The sequence below is a fragment of the Aptenodytes patagonicus genome, chromosome 5, assembly GCF_965638725.1.
Source record: "Aptenodytes patagonicus chromosome 5, bAptPat1.pri.cur, whole genome shotgun sequence".
NCBI classification, from domain to species: Eukaryota; Metazoa; Chordata; class Aves; order Sphenisciformes; family Spheniscidae; genus Aptenodytes; species Aptenodytes patagonicus.
This window is the reverse complement of record NC_134953.1, coordinates 50,844,678-50,869,329: the sequence shown is the minus strand read 5'-3', so window position 1 is coordinate 50,869,329 and position 24,652 is coordinate 50,844,678. Positions and strand designations below refer to the sequence as shown.

The following is a 24,652-nucleotide window of genomic DNA, read 5'->3' as shown; positions in this document are numbered from 1 at the left end:
TTAGTCCATTCATCTTAAAGAAGATCTATTGTGATATTTCTATTCTTAGATGTCCTTTGAAAGTAAGGTTGTCTCTTCAGCCACATCCTATTCCAGTGCTTACCAGCCAGCTAGTGGACACATACAGCAGCTCTGAACAGATCCAGAGCTCTGGATTTGGGGCTGAATAGCTTTTTGGGGAAAGCAGTTACAGGAGAGCTGCTGTATGAAATGACCTTCTATCATGTTACATAGGAGCGATTCCCCACCATTCCCTGTCTCTTCCACCTCATTTGTAGGGTACTTCTCATGCGCTGCTGGATTTGTGCAGAAAAACCTTGAAAGCTTGGAGCATCTCTTCTCCCAGGAGTCCAAGGCGTGTTTCCCCTTGCAGGCACAGAGTAACCAAGAGCTGGATTGCTCACTTGCATTCAACTTTCTGTTCTTAAGGAATCACTGGAATATGAATAGGATCCTTATCAAACCAGGTTCATCCAAAGGACAAGGCCATATTAATTGTTTGCAGAACTCCAGCAAATAAACAGCGTTCCTCCTGATTCCTTATTTGCCTGCTAAACTCTAATGGCGAACTCAAGCAGAGGCCACAGAGCTCGGCAGCGGAGGGGGTGGCAGCCTTTGGCAAGTATGGGACTGTGCCCAGCTTCTCAGGTGGTATGATCAAGCACCATGGAAACAACTTCTGGCTGGAGCCTTTAAATTATGTATTTGGGAGGAAAAAAAAGAGTGCCCATTGCGTCTGGGGGTGTAAATGTGGAGGAGACCCGCTGTGAACAAAGCCATTTACTGTGCTGTGGAGTAAGTGGGGAAAATGGATAGCAATAATGGTGATAAAAGAGAAGCGTGGGGCTTGGCTCCCTTCCCAGGCAAGGACTGGCATCCTAAAGCTTAAGGGCTGGAGTACAAGAGGCCAAAAGCCGTAATGACTTTCTGTGCCCCAGGAAAAAAGCAGGTGTCACAGGGCACGGCCAGAGCTCTCAACACCTGACATCTCCATTGCTTCTGGAAGGTCCTCTGTGGTCAAGCTGGTCATCTGCCTAAAGAGGAGAGAAAAATTTGCAAGCATCTTCCTCTGTCTCAGTGCAGACTGGAGGGCTAAAACCCCTTGTTATTCCAACCAGGCTGCATTGTCTAGCCATTGCTGCTCTCCAGAGCATGTCTGGGTAGTTTCTTTGCTTGTGGGCAGCCAGGGGTCTGCCCCACAAAGCACGTTGCTGCTGGGACCGGAGGCTCAGAGTCTGAGCCCGTGAGGAAGGAAGGGTGCTTGCTCAGTGCGCTGCATGGCAAAAGCTAGTGTTGATCCTGGCCAGGCTGCTGGCTCACTAGAAGGGCTCGTGTCTGCAAAATTTCAATCTAGGGCTAAATTTAAACACCAAAATGTAGCATTTAGAAGCCCAGAAAATAGCCCAGCCCTCATCTCCAGTGGCTGCCTCTAGCCAGCCCTCCCTTTGGCAAGGAAGAAGCTTTTGTCTTCCCTGGACTCTGGGCCAGCTTGGAATAATAACACCAGCAAAACCTTCCCTGCCGCAGCACAATGAAGCAGTGCTGCCAATTCCCAGATGTGCAGGAGGGAAGTGCCCAGCGTGCCTCCTCCTGATGCTTCCCTTCCAGATGTGGAGTGGCAGGGAGCCAGAGGCAGCCCATTGCTGGCTGGGAAGAAGGCTGGGGAGCAGGCAGTGGAGTTTTCCTCTGGAAACCCTCTGTATCTTGCTGCTCGTGGCCAGGGGTAGTGGTCTGGGCTGCCCTGCCAGCTATTCAGCTGGTTTGCCACAGCTTGAGCGGACTCCTTCTGTGCTGCAGCGAGGAAGTGCCCCTCCAGCAAAGGTGAGGATGCCTTCCCTCCCAGATGTGTCTTCATCCTCAAAGAGCCCTCAGTCCCCATCTTTTCCTCCTCAAACAGCCCTCAGTCCCCATCTCTTCTTTCTCAAACAGCCCTTGGTCCTCATCTTCTCCTCCTGAGCAACACCAGCAGGGCTGGACTCTATGAAAAACCCTGCAGGCAACTTGATGGCATAGAGACCCATCACCAAGAGATGCATCACTCTGCTCAGTCCTCATGTCCCAAGGACAGGGGTCAACATGAAACCACTTCATGTGTAAAGCTTCGTGCCAAGGACATGCTGTGGCATGACAGTCCCAAGTGAGCTAGTGGCTCCGTGGGACGAATTTGGAGATTGGAGCCTGTCCTGGCTCCAATGGGATAAGGTCAGGGGTGTTTCGGATTTGACTGGCCCATGAAAGGTGCCTTTTTTTGTGTAATGCCCCGGGCAGAGGGATTCAGACAATGCAGGAAGGGGCTGCCCGCAGGCACAGCTGCCTCTGACGGTGCTGGCGGGCGATGCAAGCCAGGGCCCTGCATCGCATGACACGTTTTGGCTGTACCTACCCGGTGGAAAATTCCTGCCCATGGGCAATGTCCTTCTGCCTTTATTTTTAAGCAGTTTGCTAAGGACACGGCTAACACACGGAGATAATGGGTGCTGACAGGAGCCTGGCTGCTAATTGGGTTTTTGCCTGGGCTTACATGATACTTGTAATTAAAGGAAGGCGGGAGGGGGGTTTGGTGGAGGAAGGGGACAAAAACGTACAGATGCAATGGGAGAGACCGAGCTTGCAGAGGGGCTGGGGCTCTGCGAGGAGATCGCAGGAAGGGATGCTTACGCTAAAAGTCAGTGTTGAGATTACTCATATCCATGGCATCAGTGTGGGTTCCCTCCCAAATTGTCTGTGTTGGGGAGACTGGGGACAGGGTGTTCTCATGCGTGGGATGGGGATCCAGACCCCGCACAGTGTCAGAGCTGATCCATCCCCATGTGGCAACAGTGCTGAGCATTGGGAGAGGCCACCTTAAATTTGGGGCTGCTCATGGCATTTCTCCACAGTCCTGCAGAGGCTCTCTGCTCTTCCTTTTCACATCCTTCCCTTCCCTTTCTCTTTTCCCCTTATTTTTATGCAGCAGTAGTAACCACCTGTGGTCCCAGAGCCCACCCAATTGGGGTGGATGCTGTGCTGAACCTTTGCATATCCAACAATTTATTTCCAAAGCATTTTTTGCCCAAATTGAATTTTCAACTGGGTAGCACAGGTGCTTTGTTTGGCTCTTTGTTTACAAAGGAAAAATGCACATCAGAAAAAAAACTAGTAGGTGTAGGTTAACTTTCAGCTTGAAGCTGTTTCACTTGCCATGAATGAATGGTGCAGGTGTCTCAAGTCAAACAAGTGCATGAGTCTTTGCAAGATTAGATCTTGTAGTTTGTCTTCCTGAATGTGTAAATATATCCGAGGGAAACCTTTGCCTTGGTGGCAACTCAGGATAGTTTCCAGCCTATCTCAAAAAGAAATCTTGAATAAAAATAGAAAGATTTAGACACACAAACCCCTCCAAAAGATGTAAACAATCTGTCTTAAGAAGGGATGTATTTAAAGCAAATCAGAGAGCAAGTAATATCAGGAGCCCTATGGAGATGCTGGACATCTGAAATCCCATGCTGGAAGATGTTACACAAATGAGGGTAATTCAGATGGGGCACCAGGTAAAGCCCAGCTGTGGGTGACGCTGCTCCAAAAAGGAAGGGCTGTAAAGCCAGGGCTGTCCTCCTGACCGTGGAGCTGCTTATTGCTTGATGCTGGATATGCAATTCCTGTCCAGAAGGGCTCACATCTGCAAATGAGGTATACAGGCTGAGGAGCGCTTTGAACCAGCATCTGCAAGCACTCATCTCCCTCTGCCCTGCACCGCTGGGATCAGAGGCATTGAGGGGCTCAGGGAAGGGAGCAGTGTGAGCAAGCTAGCGGCGAGCCGTGTCCTCTGCGTGCCAGTGAACATTAAGGCTGAAGGAGCTGGATCTCAAAACAGAGGCACAGTTGCCGGCTGGGCCTACCTTTCCCCTTTCTCAGGGGTGTTGCTGGGATGTTAACGGGGTTGCAGGAGAGGCTGGCTGGGAGAAATCCAAGTGGCTGCTTTTCCCATGCTCCCCACCAGTGATGTATCTACCCAGTCCCAGCCCTTCTGCCCAGCATCCTATCCTGCTGCAGTGGCACGCCAGTGAGAAGATCCCCAGTGAAGTGTTATTGCCAAGGGGTGGGTGGTAGCCCCGGGGCACCCTGCCATCTCACTGAGTCAGCTGGCCCAGATATGAAAGAAAAACAGAAGTGGGACCTACCGACCCAGCAACTGCCACCCCAAAATCTGCTGGTAGGGAGAAGATGTGTTGGTAGGGCTGCAGAAACATCCTGAACTCCGTCCGAGAGGATGCCTTCAGGTGCTGCGCAGGGAAGATTTCCAGGCTGAGTTTCTGGGTAGCAGAGTGCGGTGTCAGAGGTGTGCAGTGTGTCCATGCATGGCCCAGGGGAGGGGGGAAAATCTTCCTGCTCTACCTCTTCTTCCATCCCTGTCTGCCAGATGTGTTGCAGCAGCATCTGCCGTACAAAGCCCAGTGTCCTGGGTCTGGACACTGCTGTCCTAGCACCTGGATTTGCAAGTGATTCTCAGGGTTTGCGACTGACTCACGCCCTGTTTCCCTGCACGAGTAAGAGGTTCATATACCACTTAGAGAGTCTGGACTCCAGGACTTTAGGGGCTCTGGTGTCACCTGAGCAGCCTGATGGCACAGGGAGGAGGAAACCCAGGATTTAACCATCCCATCAAAGGTTTGGAGACCTCTGGTATCTCCGGCAGGGCCACCACCTCTGCTTTAAATTAAGAGATGGGAAAGTTAAACATAGTTAAGAGGAGAGGAAGAAGAATAAAAAAAAAAAACGGATGGGGCCAGCCCTGTGCTGGAGACAGGAGGCGTATGGCCAGGGGAGGAGGAGGAGGAGGAGAGCTAGGAAGGGGGTGGCTGCTCCCTGCCAGCCGCTTGGGTAATATCGTTGGCGGTCACGTGCGGAGATCTGCTTTTGGCGTAGTCCGTGTGTTTGTTCGGCATGGGAGGGGGTCTGAAATCAGCTCCCGCTTCCAGGAATCCTCCCAGCACAGGATATGCAGCGGGGAGCTGGTAAACATGATACAGCCGCTGGCCTGTAACTCAATCGGCTCCCTGCATTAGCTGCTCCCTGCTTGGGGACCTCGCTAGCCTGATGGCTTCTTGGGGTGTCAGGGCATGGGACGGCATGTCCCAGGGCATGGGGCATTGCCGGTGGGGAGTCAGGACTGATGGGAAGGGTGGGGGGAGCTTGCACCAAGGGTCTGGGGACAGGGCAGCTTCTCCAGCCCAGGAGGGTGGATATTCCTCAGGTTCAGCCCATGTCCAGTTTGCTGCTTGCAAACCCTCTCCAGCCTTGGCTGTGGGCTCCTGAAGTCAGAAATAGCCACTTGGCCGAGGAGCACACATCTCCCCTGACCTCCCCTTCCCCACCTCCCTGTCCCAGCAGCGGCGGGAGCCATGGGTAACAGCCTGCACCCATTCACAGATAACACTGGCTCTCCCACGCCGGCTGCCAGCACGCCTCAAGCTGCTCCTAATCTGCCTGCTCGCAAAAATACATCTCGCTTGGGCTTTTTGCCCCCCTCCCTCCCCTGCTGCTCAGGAGAGCTTGTTTATTGCTGGGTTGCAGGGAAACTGTGACCTCCGCTGCCTGCCGTCCCTTCGGCTCCCCATCCCTGGGAGCGGCAGTGGGCTGGCATGCCAGCTGGGGACACGTGAGGGGACATACAAGGGGACACCCGCTGCTGCGCGGGGGCGAAGGCAGGGCAGGGTGCCTGGGTCCTGATTTTGCTGTGTCCCCAGATGCGAGAGGAGGGGGGTGGGAAGGGGATTTCGCAATCACAAGTTATATTAATTAGACCAGTGTCAGGCTTTCAGATGGTTTCTGCTGACAACCTCAGTGCAGGGGCTGAGTATTGATGAGCCCAAGCGTGAGACCTGGTGAGACCTGGGGAGGTAGGAATGGGGGTGAAATTAGTTAATACGGACCATAAAGCTGCGCAGGTGAGGATGGGGAAGACAAGCTCCTGCTGCCACTTTGGGGCTTGTCTGAGGTGGCAGAGGAGGAGATGTCTGGGGGCAAGGACACCATGTGGGTGAGATGCTCTTGGTGGGTGGGGATGGGCTCCCACAGCACGGGGGACCGCTGTGCCCCCTGCGCCCAGCCTGGCCTGCCTGCAGCAGACAGCTTTGGATGAGAGGGGCAATGGGGTGGTCAGAGGGATGGGAGAGCCCAGGGGAGATAGGAAGAGCTTGGCTGGTGTGGCTTAGCAAAGCAGGGAGCGTGAGGGGGACACAGAGCCTGCCCCCTCCCAGCCCATGCCCAGGTCTTCAGCAAATTGGCCCCAGTTGATTTCTAAATAAATTCTTCAGCTGAGACCAGGGAACAACAGGATCTGGCCTTTTTTTTTAGCCCTCAGCTTAATTTCTTTCACAAAGGAGGACACAGCCAGGGGAGGCAGGGCCTGGCTGAGCAGCCCTCTGTGGGAAATGGGGTGGGTTTCATGCCGTCCGCTGGTTTATTTGTATTTTTAGAGCGTGCTGCAGGCACGAGGTCACTGAAGTGAGTGAAATTCCACCCTGGAGCCCAGAGCAGCTCCCCGTCCCCATCCCTCTCCTCAGGGACAGGATGGAGTCAACAGCTGAGCCAGGGCTCAAGTGTCCTGGCTGCGGCGGTGCCCGGCTGAGGTGAGGGGCTCAGGGCAGCTGGGTGGGTGGGTGCTGGGGCTCCGGGTGGAAAAGCTGGGGACCAGCAAGGCAGTGGGCAGAGGACAGCCCTCCTGCTGTTTTCACTTCTAGAAGAGCCCCCTGGGAGTGAGAGCCTGGCCATGCCATGCTGGAGACCCCGTCCCGGGGTGGCACAGGGTGCCCGAGGGCTCTCGGTGCAAGTGGTCTCAGCGGGGTAGGATGTTTGGTAGGATGATGGGCACCCTGCCCTGAGGGAGCTGGGGGCGTGGGGATGCTGAGATGAGACTGGGACAAACTGGGGAGAGGTGGGGAGCTCAAATATGTCGAGGAGGAGGCCAGGGTGTACCATGCTTGCTCAATGGAGTGGCAACGTGGTGAGTCAAAAGCTGAGGGGGGTGGGGGGAAAACCTAGCAAACGGGAATGTGTGGGGGCTTAAAATGGCACAGCACATCTCCTTGAGAACACACCTTGGGTCTCTTCATCATCTCCAGCAACAAATGATGCAAGTGAAGCATCTCGCTAGGGCTTGGGCTCGACAGTGAGTGAGTCAGGTGGGCGGGAGTCCCAACTCTTGAATCACCGCTGGCAGCACTGCCGGATGCAGCCTCGGCGCTGGGAGCTCCCCCTGTCCACTTTCACTTCCAAGGGGTGATGGAGTCACAGCCCCAGTGGGGTGGCTGCAGTGGAAAATTGTCACTTTATGAGCTAAACCTGAAATAAAGAGAGAAACTGTCCCCTGGGATGCTGACCTAACCGGAAAGTGTAGCAAGAGATGCTCCAGAAAGAGCAGAAAGTGTCAGTTCCTCGCTTTAAGGCAAGCAATTTGCCTAGCAATTAGGACAAGCAAGACATGCTGAGAGTCATTGTTTGAGAGCTGCTCCTCGTGAGGTGTGAAACATCTTCCTCTGCTTTTTCTGATGATCTTCTAGGAGATGGTTTTCCCTGCTTGAGCTACCCAAATGCTTGGCACCACCCGGTTCAGGTGGCCCGAGCACCCAGCGGTGATCACATATGCAGGGGGCCAGTTGCTTTCATCCAGAGATACATACACTGATGGGAGTCAGTAGGACCAACATTCAAACCACGGCTTGAACCTCAAAGGAGGAGGATGCCCTGCATGAGGGAGCCGAACCCCAGGAGAAGGGGATGCAAAGCACTGTTGTTATTGCTAGAAACACAGTGCAGCCTTTGGCTGCCAGGGCTGCTGTGTGGCACTTTGTGGGCTTGCATCAGGGAATAATGTACCCTGTTATGCATGGCCTGTCGTTTCGTTAGCCTGCCCCCTCCTTTGATCTCAGACTTGGGGACTGGGATCTCTTTTCTGAGCCATCCTTCCCTGGTCTGGTGGCACAGGATGATGTGATGGGGAGAGGATGGCTGGCTCTGCAGGGCAGTAGAGTGGGCAGGAGATGCCCCATGGGCATGCCAAGTCCTTTCTGTGAGTCCATGCTGAGAGCAAGGACTCCCCTCCACCCTGTGCCCACACCTCGCCTCTAACACCCTACAGTTTTGGGGTGATTTTTTCCCTCTAATACACAACCCAGTGCCTGCCTGCACCTCCTGGGTGTCATACTGCAAGTATGTGGCTCTGCTCCAGGGCATCCCCTCTGGTTTTTTTTTTCCTAGGTCTTGTTCTCAAAGATTCATCCCCTTTTTTTCCAAAGCAGGCTGTTTCCTCTAATAGCAAGTGCCCAGCCACCAGCAGCTGAAGGCTCAGTTGCTTTGCCTTATGCATGAAACTTTCCACTTGTGCTTTTCATCTTTCCAGCCGAGGGAAGCGCCTGCTTTCCCCAGCCTCTTGCTTGCAGAAGCATGCGGGGAAAACATCTGCCCTCCTGTGTTCAAAGTTCCCTCCAAAGAGAAGCCAAGGGTGCACTGACCTCACGGAGTAAATATTTTCCATGACATCTCCTTCCAACATCCCCTTTCGGGCTCTGTACCTATAGCTGACCCAGCTCTGGGTTTGCAGTCAGCCTGCCTGAGCTCCACTGGTGCGGGGAACAGGGCTGGATTCTGCCCTCTCCTTGCTTCCCTACACGTCCCCATGCAATGTCACTGCCTGAAGGCTTCAGTGACCCCTCTGCACCCCCCTCCAGGGACTCTGCTGGCAAATGAGGTGGCTCGTGGACCAGTGCTGCTCCCCATAGGCACTGAATCCTGCTGGCTTGCTGTGATGGTTTCTCCAACGCATCCCTTCACCCGCTCGCAGCTAAAACATGCTTGTGATTATGGGCTGCTGCCAAGCCAGCTGGGATGCTGGAGGCAGCAGCCTTAAGGCAGGCATGAAGCATCCATGGGCGGGATGCAGGGAGGTTGTTTTGAAGTGGGAGCAACTTGCCATCAGGCAAAGGAGGGGACACTTACTGGGTCTGTATCCTTGCTGCTCGCCCAGCTGAATGAGAAGGGGTGGATGATCCAATGGGTATTTTCCACCTCCAGCCTCTTGCTGCTTTTGCTGCGTTGTTCCCCTACAGACTCCTTCCCCTGACAGCACTCTTCTCGAGGGGACAGTCACAGCTGACGCTGATCCCCAACGGGTCTTGCCAGCTGGATTTACAACACAGGTATTGCAGAGCCCGGGGCTCTTCATGGGCAAGGTCTATTTTATTTGTAACCATAATAAGTCAGTGGCTTTCCCCCACCATTGGTTTGCTAAGAGGACATGCTGTGGCCGTTCTCCTGCTGGGACTTTTCAAACCACGTGCTGGTTCCCAGGCCCAGCACGGTCTCCCGAGGGGGACCAGGGCGTTTCATGCCGCTGCGTATAGGATTGGATCCCTTAGGATTGTATCCCTACCACCCCCATCTTGTAGAACAGGGAGGAAACACAATATGCTGCCAGAAATAATGCCAAGCATGTGGCACACACCAGGAGGCATCAAAAGGTGCTCGCATCAGACTCACAGGCAGCCCTGTGCCTTCTGCTTTGGCCATGTAGGGAAAATTATCCAAGCAATTTGCTGTGGGTGTTTCAGAGCCCTTTATTTCTAGGGCCAGGTCTCACCCACAGCAAAAGTGCCTCTGCAGGCCAGGGCAGAAGAACAGCTATGCCCTTCCTCCTGGTAGCTCCTCCCCAGTTTGTATAAGAGATACCAGTGTTTCCCAGTTCTTCTGCATGGGAGAAGTGCTGTTCTTATCTATAGGGTTATTAGTGCTAGAGAGAAAATGAGTATTAGACATCTATAAACCTGTGTGGTTTTAGGGGTTCTTTTTCAGCTTTTTTTAACAGATTTCTTTTTGGCAGCCAGGGAAGTGTTTTCCACTTGCTCCACAGCTTGCCTGGTGGTAGCTTCATGGAATGCTTAAGGATGCAGTGGAGTGCTTGGCTGGACCAGCTTGTGACTTCCAGATGTTGTTGTTCACCTGCTGCAGAGCAAGTGACGGACCTCCTCCCTCCATCCTGTGCTCTTGAGGAAATGTGTGTCTATGTGTGTGGTGCCCAGCACTCCCTTAGGGCTGCAAACTGCAGTGCTCTTGCGCTGAAGCATCAAATGCGCAGGCTGCTTTCAATGAGCTGGAAAAGAGGGTGAGCTCACTTGCCTGTGCACAGGAGAGGCACATGTTGCTGGCACGTTCTTGAACCTGTTTTTGTCTGCTCCTTGGAGGAGACGTATCCTTGCTCTTAAGCAAGTGCTGCACTTCTCCTTGCAAATACCAGGGTGGATCTCTGCTCCTGGGAGGACATGAAGGCTGTTACAGCTCACCTCACCTGAAGGTGACATCTCAGTGTCGGGGGAAATGGCTCTCTGCTGGGAGTAGTCTGCCTGTTGGACATGGCAGGCTTCTGGGGGGGCATGTTGCATCATATGTTGGAGGCTGACACTTAGCTGGATGTATAAATCTTGGCTTTCCAGGAGGCCTGGGTCTTCCCTGGGGCTGCTGCTCTGTCTCCTCACATTTCTGGGGAGAGGAAGCTGTGGCTAACCTCACCACAAACACAAATTAGTTGTTTTTTGTTGCTTTTTGCGTTGGTTTTTTTTGTGTGTGTTCAGTTTGAACAATAAAACATCTGTCCCTGAGCCCAGCAGCTGGACCAAAATGAAATGACGTTAGCATCAATTATCCTCCAGAATGGGAAGGCTGACGGGAGAATGGTGCAGATTTCCTTAACACTGAATAACAAATGAGAACAACAGCTTGGCTAGGTGGCTCGTGTTCCCAGAGAGTCTCCAAACAACCCGCCTGCTTGAGCCCTCGCATTGGGGCGCTCGCTGTTGTGCACCGCTGCACCAAGTACCAAGCATCAACTGTGGGTTGAGTGGGGGAGATGCTTTGGCAGCCATTGGAGAATAAGACCTATTTTTGGTGGAAGGGCTTGTGGATACTGTGGTGGCAGAGATTTTTCTGAATGCACCAACCCAATACGAATACCCTGGTACAAAATCAAAGTGCTTTTTTGGGGGGCTGCAGGGTTGAAGGTGCACCCACCTCCTGCGGGGCCAGCCGGGACATCTACTGTGGTGGGCATGGGCAGCCAGCCTGAAGCAGAGCTGGGGTTCGCAGTGGGATGAGATGATGCAGAATCACGTTCCCTGGGTACAGAAAGGGGCTATTAACGGGGAGAAAGGGGGGGAGCGATGGAGCACAATGGCTCTGATTTGTTGGCAGTCACGACCTACAGTCCCTGGCAGCACCTCAAAGCAGCTGTGAAGTGCCAGTCGGTGGCGATGCTTCGGCGCGTGATGCGGGCGCCTGACCCTGGCATAAGGCTGGGACACGGGCTGCCCGGTGGGGAGGGCACCGACCGGGCTTCTCCTCCCTGGGGCCCTGCAGAGGAAACCCAAGCATGTTTGTGATGGGCTGAGTGCTCCAGGGACATGGTGGCTTTGCTTTCCAGGGCTCTCCCCAAACCCACCTGCCCTGCTAGCCATGCCTGGGTAAATTTTACCTCTTACAGGACTCGGGTTGCCTTTCTGCCCAAAGTCGGGTGAATGCAGCCACTGCCATAGACAAGGTGGTGTCAGGCTCCAAGCCAAGGATGGGCATGCAGACACTGTGAGTGTGCACGTGCGCACACACACAAATATCCTCCTGTCCCATCCTGAACAAGCTCACTAGAAGGTTATTTCCCCACATCCTGGTAGCACAGAGAAAAACCGTGACTGTGGGAAAACTCAAGAAAATTATCAGGGAGTAGCATTTTTATGAGTGAGCTGCTTTATACCTGCGCAGCCAGATGCCTAAATAACTTAATGCAGGCTTCAGGAAATAATTTGGGCTGCTGCAATTTTGAAGCCTCTAAAATAGCTTTCCTGCTCCCCGGGGAGCTGTGAATTTTTAGGCCTGACAGCTTCCAGCACCCTGTGGGTGAGGTACAGCTGCTCATCGCAGAGGAGCTCCCCGTGGGGCAGGGCTGGGAGAAAATGCGGCTTATGGGGCTCACTAGCTCACGTGATGCTCGTCGTGATTTTTGGAAGGAAAGTGAGTGTTTGTGGTGAGCAGCAAGGGAGAAAGAGCCCGTTTGAGAATAACAGCTTGCTCTGAAAACCCGACAGCATCAAGCACCCATTTTGTCTGGCTTCTTCCTTAAATGTCACAGATACCACCATGGGACAGCGTGTCCGTGATGGGTGCGTGTCCCAGGCTCTGTTGCTGTATATCTGCACATCTGGGTGCACTCCAGCGCTGCGGCTCTTGCGGGAGCATCACCCACATCACCTAGCAAAGACACCGCTGAGAAAACCCCCTCGCTTGCCCGAGCCATTTTACTCTAATCCCTTATTGCCTTTGGCTTCCAGCCTCAGTTATATCAACAAGCCACACCGGGCCAAAACCACCCCAGGTGTCATGTCCGACATGCATTGCCTCTCTGCTCGGAGTCTGGGTGCTCCTGCCCTGGCCTCTCCTACCAGAAAATGGAGTCCAGCTGGGAAAATCCCCAAAACCCTCACTCAGAAGAGACTTGGCAGAATTAGGAGCAAAAGCAAAGTAAGTTTTAGCTTTAAAAAAATAAAAAAATAAATCACTTTGTCCCAAAGCAACTGAACTTACCCCAGTATGTCTATTTTTTGTTATTTTATGTACTGTACTTCAGCCTGTTTTCTCAAGCCTTACAAAAGTGAGTGTGTCGTCATTCTGTTTGCCTGTCCCTTCCCTCAGTAACATGCTGAACTGGCTGATTTTGGGTAGGTCTGGCAAGGACGTTAATTCCTCCCCAATATTCAGGTCTTTCTGGCTGCAGGGAAATAGGTGCCAGTGCTGGAGGGCAGGCTGATCTCTTGCAGAGAGAGAGAAAGGCTTGTTGGATCCCCAGTTTCCCGAAAACTCCCGGCTGGTGGTGACCGCATCAGCTGGAGCATCGGGCAGCTGGGGAGGTGTCCGAGTCAGCACGCAGCAGCCTGGATGGGAAGGGGAGCAATCCGGGATCGCCTGTGCAGGATGGGGGTGGGCGATGGATTTAATAAGAAAAGCTTTTCCTCCCTCAAGGCTGGATTAGGGAAGAGTTCCTCAGCCAGACGCAAAACTTGGTAGTCCCTTCATGCCAGGGTGAGGAAGGCTATGCTGAGAGGCCAGGGGGTGCGTGCAGGATGGGGCTGCCCTGACTCCGGGCATCTCTTCCCCTCCCAGCCTGGCAGCCGAAACAGCCTGGAGAGGCCCTCTGGTGCATCAGGATCTGGAGGGATTGAGATGAGATAAAGTCTGAAGTCCCTGCACCCTGCCTGATTCTCCGGTGATCCATTCGCGGTCTCTCCCTTTCTTCTTTTGACCCAGTCTGCAGTGGCCTGCTTTTCCCAACCTGCTTTGTAATCCTAAGTAATAGGAGGCAGATGCCTAAATGTCTCTCGAGGAGCTGGACCTTAATCCCTACCTACAGTGCTGGTGCTCTGGCTCCCTGTAAGCAATCTCACGTCTGCAAGGACTGAGCCTCCCGTGCATCACCCTCCCCTATCCAGGGCAAAACGTGCCCTGAAGAGCGCAGGGTGGTGGAGAACAGGCTTTTCTGGTCACCAGGCAAGGAGCCAGTGGGGCAGGGCTGGGATATGCAGCAGCCACTTATGGATCATCACCTGGAGGAGGCTTCAGAGAATGGATGGGACAGAAAATGCTGAACAAGGCACAGGAGGAGCACGAAGCATGTGCAATGCAGCCGCCTGCCTAGGAAAAAGGAAGTGGGGTAGGGGATGAAAGGCAAAAAGCAAGGCAGGGGCAGCGTGCTGTCTGCCACACGGCATCTGAGACACTGGTGGGATGCTCCATGTGGGCAGTGACCGGGCAAGGGATGCATGGCTCTGACTTATCCCGGTGGCTCTGCTGTGCAGTTCTGGAGCTCTTCCTGCTGCCAGGGTAGAGCATAGCCTCAGGCTGGGGCTAAAAATGTTGTACTAACATCTGCATCCCACCTTGGTGGGGGTTTTGTGCTCCGCAGGGCTCCCGTTCAGCCCTGCTTGCCTGGGGGCTGCCTCCACCCCCAACCCAGACTCAGCATCACTGCCTCGGGCAGCTCTGGGGGGGGCTGTGGGGCTGGGAGGTCTCCACCCCCCTCACCCCTTCATTTCAACACACCCCTCCACCTCTGGCTTGTTTGCACAGCTCAAAATGTTCCGAGCATTATCAGTGTTTGCACTTTTGCCACTATTTGTTCTAGTTGCACTTTAAAGGCAATAAAGTCAAGCTTTGTTTGCTTACAAGGAAACCGTATTTTTTCCCCTCATTAGACAAACCAGCTCTCGCCCTAAAACACGGCACCAACCTCCCCTGTAAGCCCTGGGCCTGCTTGGGCTCCTGGGGACCATGTCCCTGGAGGAAAAGGGTCTTTATGTGTGCAAACATGCTGGGCTCACACCGTGCATCACCCCATGGCTCTGCCTGCTGGGCTTTACACTTCATGGGTGGGGGCCGAAGCCAGCATTCCCCCCTTTCATGTTTCAGCTGGTGCCCTGAAGCTGGTGCCAAGGTATCCTGGGTCACACAGCCCCGGCAGGACCTTTTTCAAGTGAACTGGCATTACCCCTAACAAAGCCGCTTCACCCCGACTACATCCCAGGGCTTATGGGAGCAGTGTGGGAGCCGGGTGCTGCTGACGACACTGGGCGATGCAGGTCCCACCGGTGTGGGGAGGCGACCTCGCGTGTGCCCAGCCGCCCACTGCCATCCCCACATGCTGACACCATCTCCTGCATGTTGGCTTTGACATGCTGTCCCTGTCCGGTGGGTTAAACATTAACAGGCTGGGGCCAGTGCAAGGCCAGATGAGTCTCAGGAGTGACTTGGGGAAGGATGTTATTTCTGGAAAAAGCAATGCTAAGAAAGTGTCCTCCACTGTGCTGCTCGGTGACCCCCTCCCATCTGGCTGCTCCTCCATCCCTGTTCATGGAAAGCCTTCCTCCATCCTCCTCCTTGGCTCCCCACCTGCTTTCTTCATCTCTCATTCTAATCGAGCAGGGGCTTGCTGAGCTGTTCAGCGCACCACTCCATGGGCAGGGTGTTTCATGCACCGCCGAAGGTTGCCCTGGCCGAGGAGGAGCTGCTGGGGTGTGTGCTAAGCCTCTTGGGGTGATGCCAGCTTTGTTGCTGTCCCTGCTGTCCCCCCCACCCCGCGAGCCCTTGGTACCACTCCAGCATCCTTGCGATGGGGCAGAGCCTGTTGCAAACCCTGCTGTCTGCAGCCCCTGGTGCTCGGTGGCTGGAGGGCAACCACAGCTGCCCGTTTTTCCTGGAAGAACAACTCTTCTTGCAGCCGACCTCTCGATTAATGTAAGGTATTTTCTCCACCCCGCCTGGGCACATGGCACCTCTCAAAAGAGCAGCTGCGATGGCTCAGCACCAGGAACACGGTGTAAACAAGGTGCTTGCTGGCCCCCGGCTCTGCAGGGACAGCCTGGGACTGGAAGGGGCCAGAAAAGGCACAAACCACACAGCTGCAAAGTGGGGTTTAAGCTCCCCCAAAAAAGAAGGGCTGTGGAAAAGGCAAAGCTCTCTCTTGGCTGGAAATAATGGCAGCAGCTGGGTCCCCGTGTCCCCAGAATGTCAGTGCTGTGCCACAGTGCGTGGCAGCTAACCCTGCCCTCTCCTGGACACCAGCTCACTGGCAGCCGGCCCCCTTTGGGAAATTTCCTGAATTTTGAAATGCCCCCCCCCCGAGAAATGCAGAATTAGCTGTTTGAGGGGTGCAGCTCACACAGGCCTGTTGGGCCGGAGAGGCTGGGGGAGGATGGTGGCATCTTGGAGTGGATTTAGGATATGAGCCACGCTCCTTGGAAAAGCAAGGAGGAAATGCAGGAATGACATCTGCAAACCAGGACTGAAGCACAGAGAAGCCCTGAGGGAGAGCGGGGCACACGGATGAGACCCGCAAGCTGCTTGGTGGGGACCACAGTGGGGATGAGATCCTGCAGCTGTGGGATATGGCCACGGGGGCAGGATGGGACTGACCAAATCGCCATAACCCCTCTGGTGTGCCAGTGGCACTGAGCTAGAGACAACCCTCGCTTTCCTGCAGCAGTCATGCATTCATGTTCAATACCCGGTTTCATACCCCCCAGGACCGGACTGGGGATGTTTTCCATCCCTGCTGCCCAGGGAGGAGTGAGTGCTGCTGGCATGGCGGTGCAGGGAGCCAGGGGAAGGTGACTGCTGTCCCACCACACTTTGGCCCTATGGCTGGTTTTGCCTGGCGTTTCATTTATTTTTTGATGGCTGCTGGTGTTACCTATAAATAAAGCAAACAGTGTGCCTGAGTCAGTTTTAAATCCGTGTGCTGTGTTTACTGAGATGGCCATGAAAGTTTGGGCTGGGATTACTAATGGGAAGCACAGCTGGGACAGGGAAAGGCGCATCGCTTGGTGCGTCCTGATGCCTCATAGAATCATAGAATCATAGAATCATTAAGGTTGGAAGAGACCTCTAAGATCATCGAGTCCAACCGTCAACCCAACACCACCATGCCCACTAAACCATGTCCCTAAGCACCTCATCTACACGTCTTTTAAATACGTCCAGGGATGGTGACTCAACCACAGGTGCCTCCTTGGCAAGTAAGCACCGGTGGCTCCCTGAATTTCCCTTTTTTTTCATGGGGACCATTTTCCAGACCAGGAACAAACAGTCTGCCATGTCGTAACTTCCAGCTGCACTCTCCATCTCGGAGGGGATGAATGATGCAAAGCAGAGCGAGGCTGCGGCAAAGCCTGGCTGCCTGCGAACCCAGCGCTGCAGCCCCCGGCCTCTCTGTCATGCTTGGGGGGGCATTATTTTGCAAGCCAGGGTGGATGTGACTTGCTCTGGGGAGGAGGCACCCGTTGCAGCTGTAATTCACAGGTCTGGAAATCAGCCCGGGACGTGCCTGGTGCCGCCTGCTCCCACCCAGCACGGGCTGAGCCGTGCAGGTGGGCACAGGGCGCCTGGCACACACTGGCGCTCCGGGAGCTCGTCCTTGCCCAGCGCAGCCTTGGCTGCAGCTCCCGTTTTCATCCTGCCCCCCCGGAGCACCTCTCCCCCATCTCCTGCCTCTGCCGCCAGCTCTCCCCTGCTCGCAGGTCTGGGCCAGCACTCCTTGGAGTCCTCCAGGCTCTGCCAGTGCTAATTTCCCTAAGAAACTGTGATGCCAACATGTTGCAGGCACTGCAGCATGGTGCAAGCTCATGGGACTAATCCTGCCTTAGACCAAACCCAGGGACTGCGGCATGGGATGAGCTCGGGTAGGAGACATGCTCTGGTCCCTGTAACACAGCCCAAAGCCCACATGCAGGGAGCACGGGCGACACGAACATACCCATGGTGCTAATAGCTTGCCTGTAATCCCAGGATTATGTTTTACTGCTTGTTATATCCCTCTTACAGCTCCCAGCTCCGTTCCCTGTCCCAGGCCAAACCAGAGCACAGCAGGCCTTGGGATCCTCCTAATTAAATGCTATTTTTTTTTTTACATTGCATTTTTTAATGCAATTTAAAACACATGACATAGAGACACAGAGACCCATGTCTTTCTGTCTCCCAGCCTCCAGCGCACCCAGCGTGTCCCTTGGGATTAGTGACTAAGCAGCGAGTCCGAGGGCATCACTGCCACCGAGCTCATGCTGGACCCCCCCCCCCCCCAGTGCCATCTCCTGGGATAGGTATAAAGAAAGGGCCCATTTTGGGGTGCGTCTTGCACTGCTGGGGTCCATCCTGCAGCACTGGGCAGAGCAAAGCAAACCCCCGCTCATCCCAGACAGAGCATTTTGGCTGTCAAAATGCAGGCACCTCCTTGGAAATGGCTGTATTTCATCCCTGGATCCAGAGCTGTTTATGAAATTATCAGGGCTAGACGAATAGCGATTTTTGTTTCAGCAGACACTCTGTGCGCCAGGCATCTTGTGGGAGATAAATCTCTGAGCTGGTAATCGTATTTCTCCTCCTTCCTCGCTCCCTGGCTTCAAATAAATGGGTTTAAACTGGTCCCAGCTCTCCGAAGAGGTGGTGCTGAGAGACGGGAAGAAAGGAGGGGGAACGGGCAGCAGAAGGCTCTCCCAGCCCAGCATCTGGAAGGTCCTGAGGGCCTTCTGAGCAGTTTCACCATGAATCCAGGTGCCTCCATGATGCTGCAAGGGACTGCGCCCGCTCATGCTCTTCCCTCCTTCCCACCTCCATGACAGACCACCAGCGAGAAGGTCTTCTGAGGTCAGGGAGGTGGGACTGGATGAAACCTTTCACCAACTCTTGCTGCTCTTCTGCAAACATCTTTCTGGCACCAGCAATGGCAGCTGTGCTGTAGCTTTTCTGCCTGTAGCTTTCTTGCTTTATTTGCTTTTACCAGGTCTGGTTTTACTGGACATTTTTGCCTGTTATGTGGCTCAGTTCTCAGAGCAGCTCACTTGGGAGAATGCTTGATCCATGTAGATCTCCATGGATTGTATAAAAGCAGAGGATAAGGGGACTTGGGGTACGTAAGTGAGAGATAAGTGGGGGGATTTGATTTAGACACATGCTGTGGGCAAGATTTTAGGATCTGCTCAATACAGGCTTGCAGGCTTTTAAAAGGCTCTTGAGGGTGGCTTGCCTGCAGGTCGAGTCCTTTTGAGCTTTGTTTTCAACAGAAGAACCTGTCTGGGAACTGCAATGCAAAGCCATACATATACCTGCCTAGAGTAGGGGTTAAATACAGGTTGGTTTTTTTTTTTAACAGCTTCGTGTTTTCCTGCCTGTCTGAACACTTGGCAATAGACTGTTTCGTCCATGGAAGTTTTGTCCATAAAAAAGCAAACTGGTCATGTTTGCAGAGGTTCACTGAATAAGCATGAGATCAAGGACAAGAGCTCATCTCACGACAACAGCTGCCTGCCTTGGTGCTTCCTCAGTTTGGCCATGCTGGTTAACTTCTCAAATTATGAAAGTTTCAGAAAGCACTTCTCTAAAAAAAAAAAATTTAAAAATCCATACATTGGTTTCTTTTACATAGCAGTCAATGGACATGAGCATCAGTTTTCAGCTCAGAAAGGCTGTCAGGGTGGGTCTCTTCTCCCTCTTCCTCCATATGATAAAAATTATTTGAATTCTTCTCGTCTAATAGCCAGCTAGTGGTCTTGCTCTGTGTCGGCTGAAGAGCAGATGCAGCTCTGGCAGGCAGTCAGAAAAACACTAAATGAGCAAGTTTTTCTTCTGCTTCTCACATCCGCACCATTCCTTGGTGCTTGCAAGTGCGTGGTGTAATCATCCTCCATTTGTTTTTACAGCTTCAGCTCCACAATAGATGGGAACAGAAGCTACAGTAAACTCTGCTCCTGCTACCGGCAGCCACAAGGAAAACAGGGATGAGTAGGGTGCAGTTATTACTTTGTCCCCTTGAGCTTTCTCTGTTAAGCACTTAATAACTGAGATAGATACCCCAAATCAAGCCTAGCAGGTGCCAAATGACAAAGGTGCCTCTAGATAAACTCTTTACCGTGGAAAACACTTACAGACATTTGCTATGATCTGAATATCCATAAGCTCAGCCTGCTTCTCTGGCTGATTTACTTCACCAGCTAAAATATAGCACCTTTCCCGACTTCCCATCAGCTGGAGAAGGGAAAGCAAGCTGTATTTGCCCTTATGCAGAGCACTATACCCTAAACAGCCTGGGAGCATTGGCAAGGCTGTCAGACACTAGCCCCACACCCTCAGAACATACACTGGGATGGCACAAAATGCAGGAGCACAAAGTGAAAGATTTCTTGCATGGAAAGGAAAAAAAAAACCAACTTGCACCGGTGATTGGAAAATGCTTGAAGAAAAAAACTTGTATTTTTTTTCTTTTTAGATGATTTATGTAGCTCCCCTGGTAACTGTGCAGTGATGGAGAGTGTTGGTGCGACCCAGGCGCCAAGGACATGGTGCAAATATTGCACGAGCAGAAGGCGGAGGGTCCTTCCACTCTTACCTTTGCACATCGCTAGTTTACACCCCGCTCCCTCTCCCTGCGTACCGCCGCGCTGCTGCAGACTGGCTCTTTGGGCTAACTTTCCATCACCTTCCCACCAGGACAAGGACAGTGTGGGGGTTTGCTCATTCTCCCACCCCAACTGTGCAACCTGCCCAGCACAGCCTCCCTGTGCAGGCAGGCTTTGCATGCTGTTTTGCGAACAAACACAGCCAATTTCCTCATCTCCCAGTGATTTATCTGCAGAAAGAAAAGCTAAGCTCAGCCTTGAAGTCCTGCTTTTTATTCTACTCGGTTTTCCAGCCAGGCAAGCTGGGGCTCGAAGAGTTCAATGAGTGCGGCCGAGGTCAGACCACAAATCAGGGCTCAATCAGCCCAGGCGCGCGGGAGCCTCCCAGCTCAGCCTCCCAGCTGGGGCCTCCTCCAAGTGATTTATTTTTCGCCTGCTGTTTCCTTATTTTTAGTGCATGTACTGGAGTTCCTCATTACTTCCGAAGAGCTTATTTGGGACTCCCTGTCCCCATGCTGGAGGGTCAGTCGTGGCCTTGCAGGGCAGGCTGGTCCCTGCTGTGCATTGGGCAGCAGGGCTGGAGGATGCCCAGGGTCTCCAAGCAATGGAGGTGTCTTTCTTCTTCTGACTACCATCCATAAGCAGCCAGACACCGAGGAAAGAGCTGGTTTTTCCTTTGCATTGCCCACAGCAGAAGTCCCCAGCGTCACCCCAGAGCCAGCTTTTGGCTCTGCCAGACCACATCCCTCCCTGGCACTCAGGGAGCAGCCACAGCTCTGGTGTTTCAACCCTCCCACTTGTTCATTGGGCTGTTGGGATGGGATGGCTGCTGATGGGCTCATGGGTTTTTCTCCCCTCCAGCAGCAAGCACCAGGTTGGGCTGGTGCCATGGTGCACAGGCTGGACACAGGAGCACAGTGTTGCAAGGAGGTGAGCAGCCAAAAGCCCAACGGGGTGGAGAGAAGCTCCACATGCTTGTGGGACCAGGGTCTTTGCCTTGGCCATTGCACAGCATGAGCCTTCAGGTGATTCATTTTGCCCACCCTGGCCTCCAAGCAGGTTTCTTTTGAAAAGGTTCATCTTTGGGACAGGGGCTGCCCAGCATAGATACAGCTCTGACCATGCACTAACACCTAATAACCACCAGCAGCAGTTCATAATGACGCGTTGCTCCAAGCACAGCTCCACCACAACCATTGCATGGGAGCACAGTTAATTTTAGCTCATCTGAACGTGCAGTGTGATTGCACAGTTGAGATCGGCTGCAGTCAAAGAGATCCTGGTGGACTGGCTCAATTTCTTAACACTTTTCAATATTCATCATCCTTAAATCCAGCTAACAAGGAGCTTTGTGTGTGCACCCTCAGAGACATCCTCCAGACTTGAAGAAGATGGATGCAAAGAAGATGGTGTCTTGACAAGCAAGACCTGTGCAAAGTGGAGGTCGACATTTAGCTGGGTGTTGGTCCATACCCGGTGCTGCTTGCTGTGGCTGAACCAGCATGAGAGGGGGATTATTCTCCGGGTCCACACAAATGCCCTCGGGCCGGGTCAGGATGAGCAGCGGGGTTGCCTCGCTTCCTGGCCCCGGGACACAGGCTGTGTCACAGCCGTGGGGCTGATGCCGGCGCTGGACTTTGGCCAGCTGCGGGAAGGTGTTTACTGCTGCCATAATAACGGCAGCTAAACAGCCATCCACTTCCCACAGAGCCGGCACCTCTCCTGCCCGCTGGGCTGCTGGGGGGGGACAGGGACCCCGATGGGCAGAGCCCGCAGTGGGGGAAGGTGGAGGGAGAGGCGGCTTTGGGGAGGCTGGCGGGGCCCTGGGGTGCCCTCGGGGCACTGGGGCAGAGAGCTGTCCTTGCAATGCGGCTGGAGTGTGCATGGGGGGCTTTTGCACCTGCTTGTGCAAAGCCAGGGTGTGTGGCAAAGCTTGTCTCAGCTCTTGAACACGGCTTTCCTTGTGATACGTGCTCTGGGGTGGCACTGAAGTGTGCCAGCATCACCAAAAGTGCAGAGCGCCTGCCTCACTAGATGAGCAGAAAGCCCGGTGGTGCAGGTTTCTACAAGGGACAGCAGCCCGGGCTGTGACAAATGGCATCCCCAGGTCACCGATCCCACAGGGCTCCAGCCCCAAAGACAACAAAGATGTTATAAGGCAGTTTAAAGATTTCTTTTTCCAGTTCCTAGGCTTGCGGGGACTGACGGCTGTGTGAACTGCCCCCTCTTCAGGCAGAAGGGTTTAAGATCTTCTCCCCAGACCCATTCCCCCAAATCAGAAGATTTTGGTACACTACACTGCTATCAAACACAATCTGAGGTGTGGGAGGTGGGGTTTCTATTTGCAGTGCTAAAATGCTGCCCTGCAGTGAGGAGCCACCAAGGCCCCCTGGAAGCGCGGATACCGATGGGTAATGCTCAGCAGGACCAGCGCCGCTTTATCCGGGGTTACTTTGACCTACAGGGTCCATGGCTGGAGCTCTTAAAGTTGTAACTTGATTCTGCAGCCCTATAAATATGACCAGTGCACCCTATAAATATGACCAGTGCACCCTATAAATATGACCAGTGCAAAACAGTAACTGCAGTAACAGTCGTCTAATCTAGTTAAATATAATGACTATAATCCAGCAGATTAGCCGAGTGTGGATGGGGAGTCATAGGAACCCCAGGAGGAGCCTCTGCCCGGTGCTGCCTGCACAGTGGGTGAGGAGGAGCGCCAGCCAGCTCTTCGCTGATGCGAAAACACACCGTGGATGAATAGTTTTGCAGCAGTGGAGATGGCATGCGGCCGTGCAATGGTCCAGTTCCTAGAGAGGTTCATGAGGAATTTGCTCTGTGTTCATTTGGGTCAGCTCCATGTTGCGGCGCAGAGGTTGCTCCATACCTGTTAGGAGCATGGCCCGTGTCTGGTGGTAGTTGGAGACCGACCTCTCTCTGAAGCCACCGTGCCCTGCCACATTACCAGTCAAAAGCTCGTTAGCTGCCTGGGAGCTGCCCAAAATGCTAAGCTGGTGCCTCCCTGGCACGATCCACCCATCCCATGGGTTTTACACTGGGAAGCTGTTTCTTCACTTTATGTAACCCGCCTAAGCACGGATTTCTACACCAGTGATCAGATGACACCAGGAGGGGGACAAAGGTGTTGCAAACAGATGTTTTAAAGTCTGCTTTTTCTGCAAGAAACAGGAGGCTCATAGCCACAGGCAGAGTGAAGCAGCAGAGACACCTCCAACAGCAGCTGTTTTCCAGCCAGAATTGTCCCTCTGTCACTTATCTCCCTCTTAAGATCCCTGCTTGCCCCTTTCTGCTCGGTTAGTTGGTGCTAAGGCTTCGACAGCCTGCGAGGAGACATCACCCTTCATCTGAGACAGAACAACAGACCCTAAGACGCCACAGCCCCGTAACACTGACATGGAGCAATCCGATTTAGGGTGTAGGAGATGACTGTGCTGCCCATGGCTCCCTCCTCCCCTTATAGCTCAACTTTCTGCCCCTTTTTGCCCACCTTTGGCAGCGTCACCAGACAGGAACTGGCAATGGCCACTACTGCCTTGCTGTGATTTTTGCATCAGAGACTCAAACTTGATGACGAATTGCTCTGCACAGCAACTGCGAGGTGTCTGTCCTATGGAGGCTTAGCATCCAGGCTGTCTTAGAGTGCAAGCACAGGCAGGTGAGCCTGAGCACCAGTGCTCAAAAGCCCATGCTCTGAATTGCATTGACTATTTGGGACCTTTGGGGGGGTCTGAGAGTGGAGATCAGTGAAGGAGACTTGGACCAGAGCAGGGCTCTCGTGCATGCATCACGGTGGGGATCACAGGACCATCCATTTGGAGCTAATGTCAGTGAGGAATCAGGGGGAGGGTAAGCATCATCTTCTTCTCCAGTGGCTGGAGAAGCCCAACCTGGAGGTTGTCAGCAGAGCCCCATGTTGCAGGGTGATCCCCGGCCTCCCCCAGGCATTGCCTATTGTCAAGGGGACTGGGCGCAGCTGAGAATGAATGGGGACCAGGGGGACATGAGGGCTTTGCCATACCTATCTGCATAGGTACCCGCATGCTTCCAGGGAAGAGGAGCACATGGGGTAGAGCTGTAGGGCATGGACATTTCTCAGTTGCAGCACAAACCACATTTTCCCTTTTTTACTACTGTAGGAAACATCATTCAGAAGAAAACATTAGAGCACATTGCCCGTCTGGCTCTGCAGAATGCCGAAAACAAGCAGGAGGGATGGGCGCAGCAGGGAGGAGTGGGCAGACCAGAGGAAAACCCAGGCAGAACGGTGCAAGGGCTGGGGAGAAAATCTCTGCATGGCGTTTGCCAGAGTCATCTTTGTGGTCCTAGAAACAAGAGCTGGATCCTGGAAATGCTACTGGAAGAGAGGCTGTACCATGAATTTTGAATGTAATGCACCCCTGAAGAGACAATAAATATGTTTGCATGCACATTCACACACCAACCTTCTCACCTTTTCCCATTTTGACACCCAGACATGGTATCCGACCTCTGGGATATACCCTTCCCCATTACCAGAGGCCCAACCTGAGTCCTGTCCAACATGTCATTCCCAAAGTTCACCCTCCTGTTGATCTTACTTCCCTCTCTGATCCTCCTGCCCTGCCCAGGTTGGCCCATGTCCGAGTGTCCAGGGCAAAAGACGGCCATCGGGAGGGCATGGGAATCACAGGGCC

The 24,652-nt window shown here is 53.5% G+C and overlaps 1 long non-coding RNA gene across 1 annotated transcript; it reads left to right on the top strand.

The window, feature by feature from the left end:
- Positions 1-5,830: 5,830 nt before the first annotated feature.
- On the top strand, positions 5,831-24,406 carry LOC143160461 (uncharacterized). Its single transcript, XR_012995386.1, has 3 exons — positions 5,831-5,864; positions 6,459-6,611; positions 24,116-24,406. It is a non-coding gene; the product is annotated as an uncharacterized LOC143160461 (long non-coding RNA).
- Positions 24,407-24,652: the final 246 nt, after the last annotated feature.